Raw genomic sequence first — 24,138 nt, forward strand, 5'->3', positions numbered from 1 at the left:
TATGAATATTATCATTATTTTACACCAGGTAAATGATTTATTGATCATTTACAATCTAATGGTTTCCAGGGACATCTGCACACATGTAATGGTTTACAAATGAATGTACACGTTAATGTGTGTCTTTAGTTAGGTGTGCTAAGCATAGCTATGTATATACTGTATATACAGAATAATAAAATGTTATTTCTTGTCTATACAGTGTCTGTGAGTATTTATTAGTGGAGTATACCAGGCTTGAGTAACTCTAACTACATTCATCATGAACCCTCATCAATAAATTTGATTTAATTTAATTTAATTAACAGCAGTGTATTTATTACAATGAAAATGATATTAATAATAGTAATTTAAAAAACAATCAAACAAAGCAAAGTGAGATTAAATGAACCACAATTTGCCCATGTCTGCACTATAGGATGTTTTATGTTCTGTCTTATTTATTTGTTGTTTCAAGGGCTTTTACAAGAAAAACTAATAAACAAATGAATACCAAAAGCAGTAACAAATCTATTGGGAGTCAATATATATATATTTGTTCTTTTACAGTATTTTTTGAAATATTATTTCAAATAATCAAGACGCTTTAGCCCGTCAGGATGTTAATTGTAGTTAATTTAAAAAACAAAAAATGGCATTAAAGGCTTCTTTTCCTCTTTAGATTGTTTTAAAAAAATCATTATTTGCCTTTAGTCTAGGTATTTAATTTTTAATAACTTTGCATGGTTTTTTGTAGTTTAAACTAAGAACTTCAACTTGTGCTCGCCGTTTTGTTTCTTTTTATTTTAAACGAGGCCAAAAAGTTATTGATTATCACATTTGACTTTGTTATGGATTTCTTCTGTTTCAGGATTTATTTCATACGCAGTAACACATTGTTTTCTGTTCTAAAAAAAAATAAGATGTAAATGTTTGTTCCCTTTTATTAAGCCAAAAATATGTCTTGACTTTTCACAGGAATATGTTTAATTATAAGTTTTATTCATCCTGCTGTGATATGTACATTAATAACGATGACACATGAATTCACTTACATCTTTTTTCACCTTAAAATAATAGAACACAAAAGTCAAGTTAATAGGCTCTTTTTTGTTTTTTGCAAGAAATGATTTATGTTATAAATACTGTAATTGCTCATGAAATGCACTAGGTGACAGCAGATCTCATCATATTCTCGAAGGTTTGCAGTGATTCTGTAAAATAAATAAATAAAAAAAAAAATGTTTGGGTCACAATCCAAAAACACAGGAACTTCATGAAGTGAGAGAAATAGTTCAGATTCATTATTTCTTTAGTTTGAAGGAGTTGAACTAGTAGACAATATATTATTATTATTTTCTTAAATATGATGAGCACACTTAATCTAGGGTTAAAATGCACTAAGGCATGAAAAATGTGACAAACACCAACATTTCAGATGGAATACCATTAAGGCCATACCTTCCTGTTTGTGACTGTCTTCATCAGATCTCAGAAGCAAAGCAGGTTCATGCCTGGTTAGAACTTGGATGGGAGAACACTGCAAATTCCATTTTTTCTGAGATAAGGCTATCATAACACCTTTAGAACTACTTTAAATATGATCAGCACACTTAAACTGGGGTTAAAATGCAGTAAGGCATTAAAAATGAGAAAAAGTAACAAACACCCCAAATCAGAGGTAAAGCTATAGTATGGCATAAATTATGAAAAATTTTGGAATTTTTTTTCTGAGATAAGGCTATCACAAGACCCTAAAAACTATTGCAAATATGGTTTCTGACCCTATATTGGGAAGAAAATGCAATAAGGCATTAAAATGGGAAAAACACCTCAAATCAGAGGTAAGGCATAAATTTTGTAAAACTTTGGAATTTCTTTTCTGAGATAAAGCTATCATAACACCCTTAAAACTAGTTTAAATATGATGAGCACACTTAAACTGGGGTTAAAATGCACTAAGGCATGAAAAATGTGACAAACACCAACATTTCAGAGGGATTCCCATTAAGGCCATACCTTCCTGATCGTGACTGTCCTCATCAGATCTCAGAAACAAAGCAGGTTCATGCCTGGTTAGAACTTGGATGGGAGACCACTGCAAATTCCAGGTGAAACAGTAGGATGGCAATCTCTTAAGGAGGCTATAGTAAGGCATGAGAAATGTGACTAACACCCAAATTTTGGAGGCAATAAAAATTGGAATGTTTTTTACGAGATAAGGCTATCATAACACCCTTAAAGCTAATTTAAATATGATCAGCACACTTAAACTGGGGTTAAAATGCAGTAAGGCATGAAAAATGAGAAAAAAGTGACAAACACCTCAACTCAGAGGTAAGGCTATAGTATGGCATAAATTTTGGAATTTTTTTACTGAGATAAGGCTATCACAAGACCCTAAAAGAAAGTGCAAATATTATAAGCACACATAAACTGGGATAAAAATGCAAAAATGCATGAAAAAATAGAAAAAAAAGTGACAAACACCCCAAATCAGATGTAAAGCTACAGTAAGGCATAAAATTTGAAAAACTTTGGAATTTTTTTTCTGAGATAAGGCTATCATAACACCCTTAAAACTAATTTAAATGTGATCAGCACACTTAAACTGGGATTAAAATGTAGGAAGACATGAAAATTGAGAAAAAAGTGACAACCACCTCAAATCAGAGGTAAGGCTATATAGTAAGGCATGAAATTTGAAAAAATTTGGAATTTTGTTTTCTGAGATAAGGTAATCACAAGACCCTAAAAACTATTGCAAATATGGTTGTTGACCCTAAACTGGGATGAAAATGCAATAAGGCATTAAAAATGATTAAAAGTGACAAACACCCCAAATCAGAGGTAAGGCTATAGTATGGCATAAATTTTGAAAAACATTGGAATTTTTTTTCTGAGATAAGGCTATCACAAGACCCTAAAAGCAAGTGCAAATATGATAAGCACACTTAAACTGGGATGAAAATGCAGTAAGGCAGAAAAAATTTGAAAAAATTGACTAACACCTCAAGTCAGAGGTAAGGCTATAGTAAGGAATAAAATTTGAAAAATTTTGGAATTTTATTTCTGAGATAAGGGTATTACAAGACCCTAAAAACTAGTGCAAATATGGTGTGCACACTTAAACTGGGATGAAAACGCAGTGAGGCAGAAAAAACTTAGAAAAAAGTGACAAACACCTCAAATCAGAGGTAAGGCTATATATAGTAAGGCATAAAATTTGAAAAAGTTTGGAATTTCTTTTTCTGAGATAAGGCTATCACAATACCCTAAAAGTAGTGCAAATATGGTGTGTGCACCTAAACTGGGATGAAAATGCAAAATTGCATGAAAAAATTGAAAAAAAAAGTGACAAACACCCCAAATCAGAGGTAAGGATATAGTATGGCTAAAATTTGTAAAACTTTGGAATTTTTTTTCTGATATAAGGCTATCAGAACACCCTTAAAACGACTTTAAATATGATCAGCACACTTAAACTGGGATGAAAATGCAGTCAGGCATGAAAAATGAGAAAAAAGTGACAAACACCCCAAATCAGAGGTAAGGCTATAGTATGGCAAAAATTTTAAAAAACTTTGGAATTTTTTTTTTTAAGATAAGGCTAGGACAAGACCCTAAAAACTAGTGCAAATGTTGTGTGCACACTTAAACTGGGATGAAAATGCAGTTTGGCAATAAAAATGAGAAAAAAGTGACAAACACCTCAAATCAGAGGTAAGGCTATAGTATGTCATAAATTTTGAAAAACTTTGGAATTTTTTTTCTGAGATAAGGCTATCACAAGACCCTAAAAACAAGTGCAAATATGGTGTGTGCACTTAAACTGGGATGAAAATGCAGTAAGGCATTAAAAATGAGAAAAAAAGTAACAAACACCCCAAATCAGAGGTAAGGCTATAGTATGGCATAAATTTTGAATTTTTTTTACTGAGATAAGGCTATCACAAGACCCTAAAAGCAAGTGCAAATATTATAAGCACACATAAACTGGGATGAAAATGCAAAAATGCATGAAAAAATAGAAAAAAAAGTGACAAACACCCCAAATCAGATGTAAAGCTATAGTAAGGCATAAAATTTAAAAAACTTTGTAATTTTTTTTCTAAGATAAGGCTATCATGACAACCTTCAAACTACTTTAAATATGATCAGCACACTTAAATTGGGGTTAAAATGCAGTAAGGCATGAAAAATGAGAAAAAAGTGACAAACACCCCAAATCAAAGGTGAGGCTATAGTATGGCATAAATTTTGAAAAACTTTGGATTTTTTTTTCTGAGATATGGCTATCACAAGACCCTAAAAACTAGTGCAAATATGGTGTGTGCATTTAAACTGGAATGAAAATGCAGTAAGGCATCAAAAATGAGAAAAAAGTGACAAACACCTCAAATCAGAGGTAAGGCTATAGTAAGGCATAAAATTTGAAAAACTTTGGAATTTTTTTTCTGAGATAAGGCTATCACAAGACCCTAAAAACTATTGCAAATATGATAAGCACACATAAACTGGGATGAAAATGCAATAAGGGAAGAAAAACATGAAAAACACCTCAAATCAGAGGTAAGGCAGAAATTTTGTAAAACTTTGGAATTTTTTTTCTGAGATAAAGCTATCATAACACCCTTAAAACTAGTTTAAATATGATGAGCACACTTAAACTGGGGTTAAAATGCACTAAGGCATGAAAAATGTGACAAACACCAACATTTCAGAGGGACCACCATTAAGGCCATAACTTCCTGATCGTGACTGTCCTCATCAGATCTCAGAAACAAAGCAGGTTCATGCCTGGTTAGAACTTGGATGGGAGACCACTGCAAATTCCAGGTGAAACAGTAGGATGGCAATCTCTTAAGGAGGCTATAGTAAGGCATGAGAAATGTGACTAACACCCAAATTTTGGAGGCAATAAAAATTGGAATTTTTTTTACGAGATAAGGCTATCATAACACCCTTAAAGCTAATTTAAATGTGATCAGCACACTTAAACTGGGGTTAAAATGCAGGAAGACATGAAAATTGAGAAAAAAGTGACAACCACCTCAAATCAGAGGTAAGGCTATATAGTAAGGCATGAAATTTGAAAAAAATTGGAATTTTGTTTTCTGAGATAAGGTAATCACAAGACCCTAAAAACTATTGCAAATATGGTTTTTGACCCTAAACTGGGATGAAAATGCAATAAGGCATTAAAAATGAGGAAAAGTGACAAACACCCCAAATCAGAGGTAAGGCTATAGTATGGCATAAATTTTGAAAAACTTTGGAATTTTTTTTCTGAGATAAGGCTATCACAAGACCCTAAAAGCAAGTGCAAATATGATAAGCACACTTAAACTGGGATGAAAATGCAGCAAGGCAGAAAAAATTTGAAAAAAGTGACTAACACCTCAAGTCAGAGGTAAGGCTATAGTAAGGAATAAAATTTGAAAAATTTTGGAATTTTATTTCTGAGATAAGGGCATTACAAGACCCTAAAAACTAGTGCAAATATGGTGTGCACACTTAAACTGGGATGAAAACGCAGTGAGGCAGAAAAAACTTAGAAAAAAGTGACAACCACCTCATGTCAGAGGTAAGGCTACAGTAAGGCATAAAATTTGAAAAAGTTTGGAATTTCTTTTTCTGAGATAAGGCTTTCACAACACCCTAAAAGTAGTGCAAATATGGTGTGTGCACCTAAACTGGGATGAAAATGCAAAATTGCATGAAAGAATTGAAAAAAAAGTGACAAACACCCCAAATCAGAGGTAAGGCTATAGTATGGCAAAAATTTGTAAAACTTTGGAATTTTTTTTCTGAGATAAGGCTATCAGAACACCCTTAAAACGACTTTAAATATGATCAGCACACTTAAACTGGGATGAAAATGCAGTTTGGCAATAAAAATGAGAAAAAAGTGACAAACACCTCAAATCAGAGGTAAGGCTATAGTATGTCATAAATTTTGAAAAACTTTGGAATTTTTTTTCTGGGATAAGGCTATCACAAGACCCTAAAAGCAAGTGCAAATATGATAAGTTCATAAACCTGGATGAAAAAGCAAAAATGCCTGAAAAAAGAGAAAAAAGTGACAAACACCTCAAATCAGAGGTAAGGCTATAGAAAGGAATAAAAATTGAAAAATTTTGGAATTTTATTTTTGAGATAAGGGTATTACAAGACCCTAAAAACTAGTGCAAATATGTTGTGTGCATTTAAACTGGAATGAAAATGCAGTAAGGCATGAAAAATGAGAAAAAAGTGACAAACACCTCAAATCAGAGGTAAGGCTATAGTAAGGCATAAAATTTGAAAAACTTTGGAATTTTTTTTCTGAGATAAGGCTATCACAAGACCCTAAAAACTATTGCAAATATGATAAGCACACATAAACTGGGATGAAAATGCAATACGGGAAGAAAAACATGAAAAACACCTCAAATCAGAGGTAAGGCATAAATTTTGTAAAACTTTGGAATTTTTTTTCTGAGATAAAGCTATCATAACACCCTTAAAACTAGTTTAAATATGATGAGCACACTTAAACTGGGGTTAAAATGCACTAAGGCATGAAAAATGTGACAAACACCAACATTTCAGAGGGATTCCCATTAAGGCCATAACTTCCTGTTCGTGACTGTCCTCATCAGATCTCAGAAACAAAGCAGGTTCATGCCTGGTTAGAACTTGGATGGGAGACCACTGCAAATTCCAGGTGAAACAGTAGGATGGCAATCTCTTAAGGAGGCTATAGTAAGGCATGAAAAATGTGACTAACACCCATATTTTGGAGGCAATAAAAATTGGAATTTTTTTTCTGAGTTAAGGCTATCATAACACCCTTAAAACTACTTTAAATATGATCAGCACACTTAAACTGGGGTTAAAATGCAGTAAGGCATTAAAAATGAGAAAAAGTGACAAACACCCCAAATCAGAGGTAAGGCTATAGTATGGCATAAATTTTGAAAAATGTTGGAATTTTTTTACTGAGATAAAGCTATCACAAGACCTTAAAAGCAAGTGCAAATATGATAAGCACACATAAACTGGGATGAAAATGCAAAATTGCATGAAAAATGAGAAAAAAAGTGACAAACACCCCAAATCAGAGATAAGGCTATAATAACACCCTTAAAACTACTTTAAATATGATCAGCACACTTAAAATGGGGTTAAAATGCAGTAAGGCATGAAAAATGAGAAAAAAGTGACAACCACCTCAAATCAGAGGTAAGGCTATAGTAAGGCATAAAATTTGAAAAACTTTGGAAATTTTTTTCTGAGATAAGGCTATCACCCTTAAAACTGGTTTAAATATGATGAGCACACTTAATCTGGGGTTAAAATGCACTAAGGCATGAAAAATGTGACAAACACCAACATTTCAGATGGATTCCAATTAAGGCCATAACTTCCTGTTCGTGACTGTCCTCATCAGATCTCAGAAACAAAGCAGGTTCATGCCTGGTTAAAACTTGGATGGGAGACCACTGCAAATTCCAGGTGAGACAGTGTGATGGCAATCTCTTAAGGAGGCTATAGTAAGGCATGAAAAATGTGACTAACACCCAACTTTTGGAGGCAATAAAATTTTTATGCCTTACTATAGCCTTACCTCTGATTTGAGGTGTTTGTCACTTTTTTCTCATTTTTAATGCCTTACTGCATTTTAACCCCAGTTTCAGTGTGCTGATCATATTTAAACTAGTTTTTTGGGTCTTATGATAGCCTTATCTCAGAAAAAAAAATCCAAAATTTTTCAAATTTTATGCCTTACCTCTGATTTGAGGTGTTTGTCACTTTTTTTTCCATTTTTCATGACTTACTGCATTTTCATCCCAGTTTAAGTGTGCACACCATATTTGCACTACTTTTAGGGTATTGTGATAGCCTTATCTCAGAAAAAGAAATTCCAAAATGTTTCAAATTTTATGCTTTACTGTAGCCTTACCTCGAACTTGAGGTGGTTGTCACTTTTTTCTAAGTTTTTTCTGCCTCACTGCGTTTTCATCCCAGTTTAAGTGTGCACACCATATTTGCACTAGTTTTTAGGGTCTTGTAATACCCTTATCTCAAAAATAAAATTCCAAAAATTTTCAAATTTTATTCCTTTCTATAGCCTTACCTCTGATTTGAGGTGTTTGTCACTTTTTTCTCATTTTTCATGCCTTACTGCATTTTCATCCCAATATATGTGTGCTTATCATATTTGCACTTGCTTTTTGGGTCTTGTGATAGCCTTATCTCAGAAAAAAAATTCCAAAGTTTTTCAAAATTTATGCATTACTATAGCCTTACTTCTGATTTGAGGTGTTTGTCACTTTTTCTCATTTTTAATGCCTAATTGCATTTTCATCCCGGTTTAGGTGCCAAAACCTTATTTGCAATAGTTTTTAGGGTCTTGTCATACCCTTATCTCAGAAAAAAAAATTCCAAAGTTTTTCAAAATTTATGCCATCCTATAGCCTTACTTCTAGTTTGGGGTGTTTGTCACTTTTTCTCATTTTTAATGCCTAATTGCATTTTCATCCCGGTTTAGGTGCCAAACCATATTTGCAATAGTTTTTAGGTCCTTGTGATAGCCTTATCTCAGAAAAAAAAATCCAAAGTTTTTCAAAATTTATGCCTTATGGGGTGTTTGTCACTTATGGGGTGTTTGTCACTTTTTTTTAATCTCATTTTTCATGCAATTTTGCATTTTCAGCCCAGTTTAGGTGCACACACCATATTTGCACTACTTTTAGGGTATTGTGATAGCCTTATCTCAGAAAAAGAAATTCCAAAATTTTTCAAATTTTATGCTTTACTGTAGCCTTACCGCTAACTTGAGGTGGTTGTCACTTTTTTCTAAGTTTTTTCTGCCTCACTGCGTTTTCATCCCAGTTTAAGTGTGCACACCATATTTGCACTAGTTTTTAGGGTCTTGTAATACCCTTATCTCAGAAATAAAATTCCAAAATGTTTCAATTTTTATTCCTTTCTATAGCCTTACCTCTGACTTGAGGTGTTTGTCACTTTTTTCTCTTTTTTCAGGCATTTTTGCATTTTCATCCAGGTTTATGAACTTATCATATTTGCACTTGCTTTTAGGGTCTTGTGATAGCCTTATCTCAGAAAAAAAATTCCAAGGTTTATAAATTTTATGCCTTACTTTAGCCTTACCTCTGATTTGAGGTGTTTGTCGCTTTTTTCTCATTTTTAATGCCTTACTGCATTTTAACCCCAATTTAAGTGTGCTGATCATATTTAAAGTAGTTTGAAGGTTGTCATGATAGCCTTACAAAGTTTTTTAAATTTTATGCCTTACTATAGCTTTACATCAGATTTGGGGTGTTTGTCACTTTTTTTTTCTATTTTTTCATGTATTTTTGCATTTTCATCCCAGTTTATGTGTGCTTATAATATTTGCACTTGCTTTTAAGGTCTTGTGATAGCCTTATCTCAGTAAAGAATTTTCTAAATTTATGCCATACTATAGCCTTACCTCTGATTTGGGGTGTTTGTTACTTTTTTTCTCATTTTTAATGCCTTACTGCATTTTCATCCCAGTTTAAGTGTGCTGATCATATTTAAAGTCGTTTTAAGGGTGTTCTGATAGCCTTATCTCAGAAACAAAATTCCAAAGTTTTACAAATTTTAGCCATACTATAGCCTTACCTCTGATTTGGGGTGTTTGTCACTTTTCTTTTCAATTTTTTCATGCAATTTTGCGTTTTCATCCCAGTTTAGGTGCACACACCATATTTGCACTACTTTTAGGGTCTTGTAATGCCCTTATCTCAGAAATAAAATTCCAAAATTTTTCAAATTTTATTCCTTACTATAGCCTTACCTCTGACTTGAGGTGTTTGTCACTTTTTTCAAATTTTTTCTGCCTTACTGCATTTTCATCCCAGTTTAAGTGTGCTTATCATATTTGCACTTGCTTTTAGGGTCTTGTGATAGCCTTATCTCAGAAAAAAAATTCCAAAGTTTTTCAAAATTTATGCCATACTATAGCCTTACCTCTGATTTGGGGTGTTGGTCACTTTTCCTCATTTTTAATGCCTTATTGCATTTTCATCCCAGTTTAGGGTCAAAAACCATATTTGCAATAGTTTTTAGGGTCTTGTGATTACCTTATCTCAGAAAACAAAATTCCAAATTTTTTCAAATTTCATGCCTTACTATATAGCCTTACCTCTGATTTGAGGTGGTTGTCACTTTTTTCTCATTTTTCATATCTTACTGCATTTTAACCCCAGTTTAAGTGTGCTGATCATATTTAAATTAGCTTTAAGGGTGTTATGATAGCCTTATCTCGTAAAAAACATTCCAATTTTTATTGCCTCCAAAATTTGGGTGTTAGTCACATTTCTCATGCCTTACTATAGCCTCCTTAAGGGATTGCCATCCTACTGTTTCACCAGGAATTTGCAGTAGTCTCCCATCCAAGTTCTAACCAGGCATGAACCTGCTTTGTTTCTGAGATCTGATGAGGACAGTCACGATCAGGAAGTTATGGCCTTAATGGGAATCCCTCTGAAATGTTGGTGTTTGTCACATTTTTCATGCCTTAGTGCATTTTAACCCCAGTTTAAGTGTGCTCATCATATTTAAACTAGTTTTAAGGGTGTTATGATAGCTTTATCTCAGAAAAGAAATTCCAAAGTTTTACAAAATTTATGCCTTACCTCTGATTTGAGGTGTTTTTCCCATTTTTAATGCCTTATTGCATTTTCATCCCAATATAGGGTCAGAAACCATATTTGCAATAGTTTTTAGGGTCTTGTGATAGCCTTATCTCAGAAAAAAAATTCCAAAATTTATGCCATACTATAGCCTTACCTCTGATTTGGGGTGTTTGTTACTTTTTCTCATTTTTAATGCCTTACTGCATTTTAACCCCAGTTTAAGTGTGCTGATCATATTTAAAGTAGTTCTAAAGGTGTTATGATAGCCTTATCTCAGAAAAAATGGAATTTGCAGTGGTCTCCCATCCAAGTTCTAACCAGGCATGAACCTGCTTTGCTTCTGAGATCTGATGAGGACAGTCACAAACAGGAAGGTATGGCCTTAATGGTATTCCATCTGAAATGTTGGTGTTTGTCACATTTTTCATGCCTTAGTGCATTTTAACCCTAGATTAAGTGTGCTCATCATATTTAAGAAAATAATAATATTATATTGTCTACTAGTTCAACTCCTTCAAACTAAAGAAATAATGAATCTGAACTATTTCTCTCACTTCATGAAGTTCCTGTGTTTTTGGATTGTGACCCAAACATTTTTTTTTTTATTTATTTATTTTACAGAATCACTGCAAACCTTCGAGAATATGATGAGATCTGCTGTCACCTAGTGCATTTCATGAGCAATTACAGTATTTATAACATAAATCATTTCTTGCAAAAAACAAAAAAGAGCCTATTAACTTGACTTTTGTGTTCAATTATTTGAAGGTAAAAAAAGATGTAAGTGAATTCATGAGTCATCGTTATTAATGTACATATCACAGCAGGATGAATAAAACTTATAATTAAACATATTCCTGTGAAAAGTCAAGACATATTTTTGGCTTAAAAAAAGGGAACAAACATTTACATCTTATTTTTTTTTAGAACAGAAAACAATGTGTTACTGCGTATGAAATAAATCCTGAAACAGAAGAAATCCATAACAAAGTCAAACGTGATAATCAATAACTTTTTGGCCTCGTTTAAAATAAAAAGAAACAAAACGGCGAGCACAAGTTGAAGTTCTTAGTTTAAACTACAAAAAACCATGCAAAGTTATTAAAAATTAAATACCTAGACTAAAGGCAAATAATGATTTTTTTAAAACAATCTAAAGAGGAAAAGAAGCCTTTAATGCCATTTTTTTTTTTTTTAAATTAACTACAATTAACATCCTGACGGGCTAAAGCGTCTTGATTATTTGAAATAATATTTTAAAAAATACTGTAAAAGAACAAATATATATATATTGACTCCCAATAGATTTGTTACTGCTTTTGGTATTCATTTGTTTATTAGTTTTTCTTGTAAAAGCCCTTGAAACAACAAATAAATAAGACAGAACATAAAACATCCTATAGTGCAGACATGGGCAAATTGTGGTTCATTTAATCTCACTTTGCTTTGTTTGATTGTTTTTTAAATTACTATTATTAATATCATTTTCATTGTAAAAAATACACTGCTGTTAATTAAATTAAATTAAATCAAATTTATTGATGAGGGTTCATGATGAATGTAGTTAGAGTTACTCAAGCCTGGTATACTCCACTAATAAATACTCACAGACACTGTATAGACAAGAAATAACATTTTATTATTCTGTATATACAGTATATACATAGCTATGCTTAGCACACCTAACTAAAGACACACATTAACGTGTACATTCATTTGTAAACCATTACATGTGTGCAGATGTCCCTGGAAACCATTAGATTGTAAATGATCAATAAATCATTTACCTGGTGTAAAATAATGATAATAGTCATATTAATAATACAATGGCAATTTATTGACAAAAATTGGCTCAAGTTAAGATACAAAATACTTGGTAAATCTCTCAGTGATGAAGATGAGCTCAGATTCATATGGAAAGTGAGTTGATCAAGCACACAAAACATTTCACCAAGTTTAATAGTTTTTTTATCTAAAGTTTAAACTAAAGCAGTCTGTGTTAACACTGCAGCTCTGGTGTCTCATTCTCTGCTGTGGTGATGAACATCTGGATCTGTCTGATTCTCCTCTGAAGCAAAACTCTGCAAACACATGACATTACACAGACATTAGTAGAAAAGTCATCTTTATTTTTACATTAAACGTGTGTTCAGATTCTTTTTTGTGTAAATGAGAGGCTTTACTTACATTGATTGTTTTTGCTTAATAGAAGTCTTTCTGTCCTCTGCTGATGATTCCTCCTCAGGCTGCTGTGGACGCTGGTGCTCCTGTCCTCCATCTTTCTTCTCCTCCTCCTCCCTCAGTGGATGCTAGCACTCCTGTCTGACATTTTATAGGCATTAGTATAGCGTAACATCTTTTTTGTTTTCCATTAAATGTGTGTAGTATCTCTGCTTACATTGTTTTTTGGTTAATAGAAGTCTTTCTGTCCTCTGCTGATGTTTCCTCCTCAAGCTGCTGTGGATGCTGGTGCTCCTGTCCTCCATCTTCATCCTCCTCCTCCATCAGTGGATGCCGTTGTTCCAGTCCAACATTTTACAGGCATTAGTATAAAGTCACGTCTATTTTTACATCAAACATTAGTTCAGTGTCGTTCTGTGTCAATGAGAGGCTTTACTTACATTGATTGTTTTGCTTTCTGCTGATGTTTCCTCCTCAGACTACTTATGGGACTACTGCTGTGGATGCTGGTGCACCTGTCATACATTTTACAGACATTATTATAATGTAAAGTTTATTTTTACATTACATGTGTGGTCAATATTTTTGCTTACATTGTTTTGGTTGATAAAGAAGTCTTCTTTGGTCTCTGTCCTCTGCTGATGTCGCCTCCTGTCCTCACTTGCTGGGATTAAAAAGGTTAACTCTAATTCTTAACTCTAACCTAACTAAACCTAATCTATCATGCATGTTTTAAAACAGTGACAGGACAATCACTCCGGCTGTGGTCCGTCATAAAGAAACATCAAATAAATCCTTACCATTTAAAAAAGTCCCGGTACCAGTCGCTCCCTGCAAGACGCAAAGGCCAACTTACCTCAAAACAACTATTTACAAAAGAGCCCAGGTGCAAGACGCACTGGACACACACACATGGACAAAAGCTGAGCTAATCCCGCCAGACGCAAGGACGAGCTGTGGAAGCCGGATAAAAACAGGGAACTCTGCTCATAGATGGAGTGGAGCAGGAAAAGGAAAAGCACAGATGACTAAGATGAGTCAGAGCTGTCGTCCCGTCTCGGCCTCTTCGTCCCAGGCTCACACTGACAGTCGGACAATGCAGGTTCCTCAGAGGTGTCTACGTACCTGACTGTAAAATCACTACAGTAACACCTCTTCCTGGAGACACTGCGTCCAAGTGGTGACTCCTGGGACGACTCACCTTCATCCTCAGAGTCACTGGAGGCTGAGGAAGCAGAGTCCTCGGGGGTCTCCCAGCCAGGAGTCACCTCGTAGACGTAAATTGCAGTCCACTCGGGAAGGTCCTCCTCAGGTTCTTCTGTGTCTTCAGGTTCTTCAGCTTCTTCTGTGTCTTCAGGTTCTTCACATTCTTCATATTCTTCAGATTCTTCTGTGTCTTCAGGTTCTTCAGGTTCTTCACATTCTTCATATTCTTCAGATTCTTCTGTGTCTTCAGGTTCTTCACATTCTTCATATTCTTCAGATTCTTCAGATTCTTCTGTGTCTTCAGGTTCTTCTGCTGCTTCTGGAGGTTCGTACCAGAATGGGACAAACCCCAGAGGTTCGACCCAGCTTGGGACAAAACCCGGAGGTTCGTCCCAGCCCGGGACCCAACCCGGAGTTCCAGCCCTGCCATGGAAAAATCCTAAAATAAATAAGTAAGTGAATGAAACAAAAAAATAGGTTAATATACAGTGATTTTAAAACATCTTCATTTCATCATATTATGAATATTTGAAACATATTTGGAAATTCTTTTAGTTGTAACTTTAAACTGTTCTACAGTCTCACTCCACATATAGAAACACCAAAGCTTTTTCTTGTTTTTCCTTTAATGATTGTTGTGAAATTGCATTTAAATCCTGTTTCAACCTGGCCTGAGGCTGCACTTTGTCAGCTACAGGACTAGTCACAATTAAACAATATAATAAAACCGTTATTACTGTATTAATAATCAATTTGTGCAGTGACCGCTGTATCTCACCCAAGATGTTCAGCACTGCTTTATTTTTATAGAATTTATATATTTATTAATTAATGTGAAATGGACAACACAGACAATGCTTGTCCATAAGAGGCTTATAAATAATAATAATTATTATTGTATGTATTGTGGCCTACTGGTTTTTTCCTCCAACCTCCGCACAGTAATTTACACATGGAAAGACTATTGAACAGTTGAGTATGTGCAGTGAGTTATGAGCCAAAACATGCTAAGTGTTATTAAATCTTGCAATGCTTTTTTAGAAATGCATAATATGTGAATAAAATAATCATGAAATAAGAGAAAAAAATAAGCCATTTAAACTTATATCAGGAGAAATCCCTCTACATTAAAAAACTAATCAATGTGTAAAATAAAGCATGTGCAAACAGATTAAACATCACCAGCATTATTAGAATAAATCAAAGAAATATTCAAAGACAAACAATGCAAACAGCATCAATGGTAACTACACTTCACCAGTCTAAATGAACATCATTGAATGCTAACAAAAGAAAACAATCAATTATCTAATATTCATAAAGTATAAAATAAAGTACAATTTTCTAATCAAATCTACCTCAGAACAGGACTTTTTAACTTTTCCACTAAATACACTTCTGCAGCCCAAACCCTCACTTCACAGTAAAATTATCACTAAATCTATCAGCATTTCTTAATATTTGTTGAGTTAACACAATATTCTGTTGTCCTATTCGTCTTTAATTTTTGAATTATTCAACCGTTATTAAACCTAAACCTGTGTAAAGTTTAAACCAAACGTCTCAGGCCCTAAAACCTAATTTAAAGACATACCGACACAAACCTGATGATTAAATGATCCATGTTTAGACTCCATCATGTTTAGTGCTAATGATTAAAGTAGGTCTATCAGATGAGAAGAATTCAAACATGACTTACTCTCTGCCATGCGTGGGCCCATGGTCTCCTCCTGGTCTTAACGTCTCTTCTAGTTTGAAGACTTTCTCTGTCTGGTCCTGGTCCTGTAGAAGTCTCTAATGAGACTGTTTGTAGAAGTCTCTAATGAGACTGTTTGTAGAAGTCTCTAATGAGACTGTTTGTAGAAGTCTCTAATGAGACTGTTTGTAGAAGTCTCTAATGAGACTGTTTGTAGAAGTCTCTAATGAGACTGTTTGTAGAAGTCTCTAATGAGACTGTTTTGTGGGTCTGGTTAACTTTCTTTCTGCTTTCTCTGCTCAGAGCTCACAGCACGTCTCTCTCCGTCTCTCGCTGCTCGCAGAGTAACTGAAGGTCAGCAGGTGATTTTAAATAACGCACCCTCCTTGTTTCCATGGTTACGACGTTACGTTCACGCACACACGTACAAAATGTATCAAAATACACTAATTATTATTATTATTATTTTTGTACGTGTGTGCATTGATTTAGGCCCTAAATCTTACACGTACACGTACAAAAATAATAATAATTAGTGTATTTTGATACATTTTGTACGTGTGTGCGTGAACGTAACGTCGTAACCATGGAAACAAGGAGGGTGCGTTATTTAAAATCACCTGCTGACCTTCAGTTACTCTGCGAGCAGCGAGAGACGGAGAGAGACGTGCTGTGAGCTCTGAGCAGAGAAAGCAGAAAGAAAGTTAACCAGACCCACAAAACAGTCTCATTAGAGACTTCTACAAACAGTCTCATTAGAGACTTCTACAAACAGTCTCATTAGAGACTTCTACAAACAGTCTCATTAGAGACTTCTACAAACAGTCTCATTAGAGACTTCTACAAACAGTCTCATTAGAGACTTCTACAAACAGTCTCATTAGAGACTTCTACAAACAGTCTCATTAGAGACTTCTACAGGACCAGGACCAGACAAGGACTTCAGACCAGGACCAGACAGAGAAAGTCTTCAAACTAGAAGAGACGTTAAGACCAGGAGGAGACCATGGGCCCACGCATGGCAGAGAGTAAGTCATGTTTGAATTCTTCTCATCTGATAGACCTACTTTAATCATTAGCACTAAACATGATGGAGTCTAAACATGGATCATTTAATCATCAGGTTTGTGTCGGTATGTCTTTAAATTAGGTTTTAGGGCCTGAGACGTTTGGTTTAAACTTTACACAGGTTTAGGTTTAATAACGGTCGAATAATTCAAAATAAAGACGAATAGGACAACAGAATATTGTGTTAACTCAACAAATATTAAGAAATGCTGATAGATTTAGTGATAATTTTACTGTGAAGTGAGGGTTTGGGCTGCAGAAGTGTATTTAGTGGAAAAGTTAAAAAGTCCTGTTCTGAGGTAGATTTGATTAGAAAATTGTACTTTATTTTATACTTTATGAATATTAGATAATTGATTGTTTTCTTTTGTTAGCATCCAATGATGTTCATTTAGACTGGTGAAGTGTAGTTACCATTGATGCTGTTTGCATTGTTTGTGTTTGAATATTTCTTTGATTTATTCTAATAATGCTGGTGATGTTTAATCTGTTTGCACATGCTTTATTTTACACATTGATTAGTTTTTTAATGTAGAGGGATTTCTCCTGATATAAGTTTAAATGGCTTATTTTTTTCTCTTATTTCATGATTATTTTATTCACATATTATGCATTTCTAAAAAAGCATTGCAAGATTTAATAACACTTAGGATGTTTTGGCTCATAACTCACTGCACATACTCAACTGTTCAATAGTCTTTCCATGTGTAAATTACTGTGTGGAGGTTGGAGGAAAAAACCAGTAGGCCACAATACATACAATAATTATTATTATTATTATTATTTATAAGCCTCTTATGGACAAGCATTGTCTGTGTTGTCCATTTCACATTAATTAATAAATATATAAATTCTATAAAAATAAAGCAGTGCTGAACATCTTGGGTGAGATACAGCGGTCACTGCACAAATTGATTATTAATACAGTAATAATGGTTTTATTATATTGTTTAATTGTGACTAGTCCTGTAGCTGACAAAGTGCAGCCTCAGGCCAGGTTGTAACAGGATTTAAATGCAATTTCACAACAATCATTAAAGGAAAAACAAGAAAAAGCTTTGGTGTTTCTATATGTGGAGTGAGACTGTAGAACAGTTTAAAGTTACAACTAAAAGAATTTCCAAATATGTTTCAAATATTCATAATATGATGAAATGAAGATGTTTTAAAATCACTGTATATTAACCTATTTTTTTGTTTCATTCACTTACTTATTTATTTTAGGATTTTTCCATGGCAGGGCTGGAACTCCGGGTTGGGTCCCGGGCTGGGACGAACCTCCGGGTTTTGTCCCAAGCTGGGACGAACCTCTGGGGTTTGTCCCATTCTGGTACGAACCTCCAGAAGCAGCAGAAGAACCTGAAGACACAGAAGAATCTGAAGAATATGAAGAATATGAAGAATGTGAAGAACCTGAAGACACAGAAGAATCTGAAGAATATGAAGAATATGAAGAATGTGAAGAACCTGAAGACACAGAAGAATCTGAAGAATATGAAGAATGTGAAGAACCTGAAGACACAGAAGAATCTGAAGAATATGAAGAATGTGAAGAACCTGAAGACACAGAAGAAGCTGAAGAACCTGAAGACACAGAAGAACCTGAGGAGGACCTTCCCGAGTGGACTGCAATTTACGTCTACGAGGTGACTCCTGGCTGGGAGACCCCCGAGGACTCTGCTTCCTCAGCCTCCAGTGACTCTGAGGATGAAGGTGAGTCGTCCCAGGAGTCACCACTTGGAAGCAGTGTCTCCAGGAAGAGGTGTTACTGTAGTGATTTTACAGTCAGGTACGTAGACACCTCTGAGGAACCTGCATTGTCCGACTGTCAGTGTGAGCCTGGGACGAAGAGGCCGAGACGGGACGACAGCTCTGACTCATCTTAGTCATCTGTGCTTTTCCTTTTCCTGCTCCACTCCATCTATGAGCAGAGTTCCCTGTTTTTATCTGGCTTCCACAGCTCGTCCTTGCGTCTGGCGGGATTAGCTCAGCTTTTGTCCATGTGTGTGTGTCCAGTGCGTCTTGCACCTGGGCTCTTTTGTAAATAGTTGTTTTGAGGTAAGTTGGCCTTTGCGTCTTGCAGGGAGCGACTGGTACCGGGACTTTTTTAAATGGTAAGGATTTATTTGATGTTTCTTTATGACGGACCACAGCCGGAGTGATTGTCCTGTCACTGTTTTAAAACATGCATGATAGATTAGGTTTAGTTAGGTTAGAGTTAAGAATTAGAGTTAACCTTTTTAATCCCAGCAAGTGAGGACAGGAGGCGACATCAGCAGAGGACAGAGACCAAAGAAGACTTCTTTATCAACCAAAACAATGTAAGCAAAAATATTGACCACACATGTAATGTAAAAATAAACTTTACATTATAATAATGTCTGTAAAATGTATGACAGGTGCACCAGCATCCACAGCAGTAGTCCCATAAGTAGTCTGAGGAGGAAACATCAGCAGAAAGCGAAACAATCAATGTAAGTAAAGCCTCTCATTGACACAGAACGACACTGAACTAATGTTTGATGTAAAAATAGACGTGACTTAATACTAATGCCTGTAAAATGTTGGACTGGAACAACGGCATCCACTGATGGAGGAGGAGGATGAAGATGGAGGACAGGAGCACCAGCATCCACAGCAGCTTGATGAGGAAACATCAGCAGAGGACAGAAAGACTTCTATTAACCAAAAACAATGTAAGCAGAGATACTACACACATTTAATGGAAAACAAAAAAGATGTTACGCTATACTAATGCCTATAAAATGTCAGACAGGAGTGCTAGCATCCACTGATGGAGGAGGAGGAGAAGAAAGATGGAGGACAGGAGCACCAGCATCCACAGCAGCCTGAGGAGGAATCATCAGCAGAGGACAGAAAGACTTCTATTAAGCAAAAACAATCAATGTAAGTAAAGCCTCTCATTTACACAAAAAAGAATCTGAACACACGTTTAATGTAAAAATAAAGATGACTTTTCTACTAATGTCTGTGTAATGTCATGTGTTTGCAGAGTTTTGCTTCAGAGGAGAATCAGACAGATCCAGATGTTCATCACCACAGCAGAGAATGAGACACCAGAGCTGCAGTGTTAACACAGACTGCTTTAGTTTAAACTTTAGATAAAAAAACTATTAAACTTGGTGAAATGTTTTGTGTGCTTGATCAACTCACTTTCCATATGAATCTGAGCTCATCTTCATCACTGAGAGATTTACCAAGTATTTTGTATCTTAACTTGAGCCAATTTTTGTCAATAAATTGCCATTGTATTATTAATATGACTATTATCATTATTTTACACCAGGTAAATGATTTATTGATCATTTACAATCTAATGGTTTCCAGGGACATCTGCACACATGTAATGGTTTACAAATGAATGTACACGTTAATGTGTGTCTTTAGTTAGGTGTGCTAAGCATAGCTATGTATATACTGTATATACAGAATAATAAAATGTCATTTCTTGTCTATACAGTGTCTGTGAGTATTTATTAGTGGAGTATACCAGGCTTGAGTAACTCTAACTACATTCATCATGAACCCTCATCAATAAATTTGATTTAATTTAATTTAATTAACAGCAGTGTATTTATTACAATGAAAATGCTAATAATAATAGTAATTTAAAAAACAATCAAACAAAGCAAAGTGAGATTAAATAAACCACAATTTGCCCATGTCTGCACTATAGGATGTTTTATGTTCTGTCTTATTTATTTGTTGTTTCAAGGGCTTTTACAAGAAAAACTAATAAACAAATGAATACCAAAAGCAGTAACAAATCTATTGGGAGTCAATATATATATATATTTGTTCTTTTACAGTATTTTTTAAAATATTATTTCAAATAATCAAGACGCTTTAGCCCGTCAGGATGTTAATTGTAGTTAATTTAAAAAAAAAAAAAAAAAATGGCATTAAAGGCTTCTTTTCCTCTTTAGATTGTTTTAAAAAATCATTATTTGCCTTTAGTCTAGGTATTTAATTTTTAATAACTTTGCATGGTTTTTTGTAGTTTAAACTAAGAACTTCAACTTGTGCTCGCCGTTTTGTTTCTTTTTATTTTAAACGAGGCCAAAAAGTTATTGATTATCACGTTTGACTTTGTTATGGATTTCTTCTGTTTCAGGATTTATTTCATACGCAGTAACACATTGTTTTCTGTTCTAAAAAAAATAAGATGTAAATGTTTGTTCCCTTTTATTAAGCCAAAAATATGTCTTGACTTTTCACAGGAATATGTTTAATTATAAGTTTTATTCATCCTGCTGTGATATGTACATTAATAACGATGACTCATGAATTCACTTACATCTTTTTTTACCTTCAAATAATTGAACACAAAAGTCAAGTTAATAGGCTCTTTTTTGTTTTTTGCAAGAAATGATTTATGTTATAAATACTGTAATTGCTCATGAAATGCACTAGGTGACAGCAGATCTCATCATATTCTCGAAGGTTCGCAGTGATTCTGTAATAAAAAGAAATAAAAATAAAAAATGTTTGTTTCACAATCCAAAAACACAGGAACTTCATGAAGTGAGAGAAATAGTTCAGATTCATTATTTCTTTAGTTTGAAGGAGTTGAACTAGTAGAAAATATATTATTATTATTTTCTTAATTGAAAGAGTGCCAAAATGTCAATCAAAAAAGATCCACAGTGCTTCTGTATGTTATAACACTGACAAGGACAACTTGGGGCTCGGGGGCCACATGTGGCCGTCAGTCTAATTTTGTGCAGACCCAAAGTAATTCTACAAAATAACATAAACAACAGCAACACAAAATGACACAAAATAACAACGAAGATACACAAAATGACTCTAAAAATAAAAAAACAACAACAAATATTCACAAAATGACAACAAAAAACCCACCTATCAACCCACTCCAAAGATATACAAAATCACAAAAAAAAAAACAGAAATACGCAAAATGACCACAAAAATAAGTTTAAACTGTAGTCAAGACCTGTACTCGCAAAGCAAATGCGTATTTGAAAAAGTAAATCAGAGGTTTGCCTCTACGCTGCTGAAGTAACGTAATGAAGGCGCTACAGTCGCTATATTTCACCGTTTGCTCAAATCGTGAAACCAAATATCGGCCAAAAACAGCCTTTGACATATTAATCAATTATTTTGAAGGGGTGCATGTTTTTTTTAGTTGTTTTTAATATATATTATACTATAGTTGTTTTTGCATAGTTGTATAATTTATTTAAAAAAGAAAAACCCAGCTGTGGTTATCTCCATTGCTTTCTATATAGGCTGTGCTTCTTGAATGTTTGTGCTTTTATTTAGTGAATGAACTAAATGTTTGAACAACAGTATGTGTTTCTTTTGTTTTGATTCCCTCACAAATTGAAGATAAAAAAAGATTTTCAGGCTCCGCCCACCACCTGGAAATATATATATATATATATATATATATATATATATATATATATATATATATATATGTGTGTGTGTGTATATAAAATTATAACATTATATTTACAAATAAACACCCCTAAAGTGTAGACAGCACAGCCCCCATTAAAAAACCCATCCAGCGTCCCTGGAGGGAGATGACGTTGAGGTGTCTGCAGTTGACTCACTCAGCAGTTTGAGTGCTGGCTGTCTTGTTTCTTCTGCAGAACCTCAATAATGGCTGTATAGTGACCATTCAACTGGTTTAGAAACACCTGTAGGAACCATTAGACTCCTGTAGGAATCCTTAGACTAACATACAATTATAATTTTGTCGTAAGTGTAAATAATGACAAATTACGTGATTACAATTAAAATTGACCCCAATGTATATATTCAGATTTCTTTTTACGTGTTTTATATAAATGTGTGGTTGTCAGGTTTGGGGATTTGTGCTTGCTGTTGCTGTAACACTATCATTTCCTGCAAAGACTAATAACATTACAGTCCATTCGACACACTTTCATCAGTTCACTTAGAACATGTGTTTTTGTAAGGTTGTCAGAAATATGAGCAAAGATGGTCAGCTGTCGCTCTAGTTAAGTGGTTTTCCTCCAGGTGTCAGTGTTTCATCACAAAATTCAAATAGCTCTGCAGGTCTTTAGTAAAAACTCCAGCTTTATTTAAGGATGTACAGAGGAAGATATGTTGTGGTTTGTCTGAGCGTTTTGGAAGTGAAATCGGGACAAATTACCTGTGATATTTGAAGTGTTTAAGAAATACATCCAAACATTGAGAGCCTGTGTTTACACACTTGATCTTGACAAGAACAAATGCCCTTTGGTTCATGCCACTTTTTAGTGATGTATTTTTGCAAGACGATTGTTTCTTTACATAGTAGAGCACTAAACGGAGCCGGACTCATTTCATGGTACCAGCTAATGTGTGGCCCATTCTGTTAAAATTACTGTGCCATTAGCTTTTTTCAGCTGCAGAGTTGTTAGTCCAATGGTGATCGATGACAGTCTTTCTCTTCTGATCTTACAGAAAATGTTACAGCTTAATTCAATCGAAAGCTAAGCGCACTTTGTCCTCAGTTTGTGAGTACTCCCTTAGAGAACCCTGAAAATTGGTGTCTGAATGTCATTTATGCTAGAAAAAGGTTAATAATTCAACATTTGTGTATGCATTAGCATTCAACATTTAAGACATCTGACATTAGCACAACATCATTTCTAAAATAGACTTCCCAAGAAACTGGCTTTTGCCAGCTTTGTATGAAATTTTTGCAAGACTGGATGAAAAAGTTCATCTCTATGTCATTCTATCTCCATCTTAAATGCAATTCATGTTATTTTGACTTTTTATTCCTCAACTTTCCAGGTTTTTTGAGTGAAGATGTATATAATTCCGATATATTCATTGGTTTTTAAGTTGACCTTTGTATACGATGCTTTGAATGGAGAAGAATGGGAAGCAGAATCACCAGTTTGATTAACACTCAGTCAGTCTCTACCCAGTTGAATATGTGCATGATTTGCTGATTTTTAGTTCTTCTCAGTCTTCAATTACTTAATAGCATCAGCCCAAACCTGTAGTTCTCTGATAATGGGCAAATAGAACGTGGTACACACTTCATACTAAGGTGCTTGTGATAAGTAGTAATTATTGAGCTTCTCTTTTTTTTTTTTCCTCTCTTGTCTGCACATGCTGTCAAAGGTCAACACTACAAGAAGTGCAATCATTATGAGACAGCAATGCATGTTTTGTTATTGCAATAAAATAAATTGATTTATTTTATTGCTTAATTGTAGTGTTGTGTTCAAGACCGCACTATCCGAGACCAAGACTTGCCCGAGACCAGCATGCACCGAGACCAAGACAAGACCAAGACTTTCGGGAGCCGAGACCGAGTCAAGACCA

General features: G+C 34.5%; 2 long non-coding RNA genes across 2 annotated transcripts; one reads left to right on the top strand and one right to left on the bottom strand.

Annotated features, from left to right (window-relative positions):
* Positions 1 to 12,464: 12,464 nt before the first annotated feature.
* LOC114469141 (uncharacterized) lies at positions 12,465 to 12,969 on the bottom strand. Its single transcript, XR_003674731.1, has 2 exons — positions 12,837 to 12,969; positions 12,465 to 12,730 (listed from the first exon to the last, which is right to left on the bottom strand). It is a non-coding gene; the product is annotated as an uncharacterized LOC114469141 (long non-coding RNA).
* A 5,336-nt stretch (positions 12,970 to 18,305) lies between these two features.
* LOC114470217 (uncharacterized) lies at positions 18,306 to 20,079 on the top strand. The gene is made up of 4 exons (XR_003674846.1): positions 18,306 to 19,121; positions 19,200 to 19,496; positions 19,573 to 19,707; positions 19,814 to 20,079. It is a non-coding gene; the product is annotated as an uncharacterized LOC114470217 (long non-coding RNA).
* Positions 20,080 to 24,138: the final 4,059 nt, after the last annotated feature.

Source organism: Gouania willdenowi, chromosome 9 (assembly GCF_900634775.1).
Source record: "Gouania willdenowi chromosome 9, fGouWil2.1, whole genome shotgun sequence".
Lineage (NCBI taxonomy): Eukaryota > Metazoa > Chordata > Actinopteri > Blenniiformes > Gobiesocidae > Gouania > Gouania willdenowi.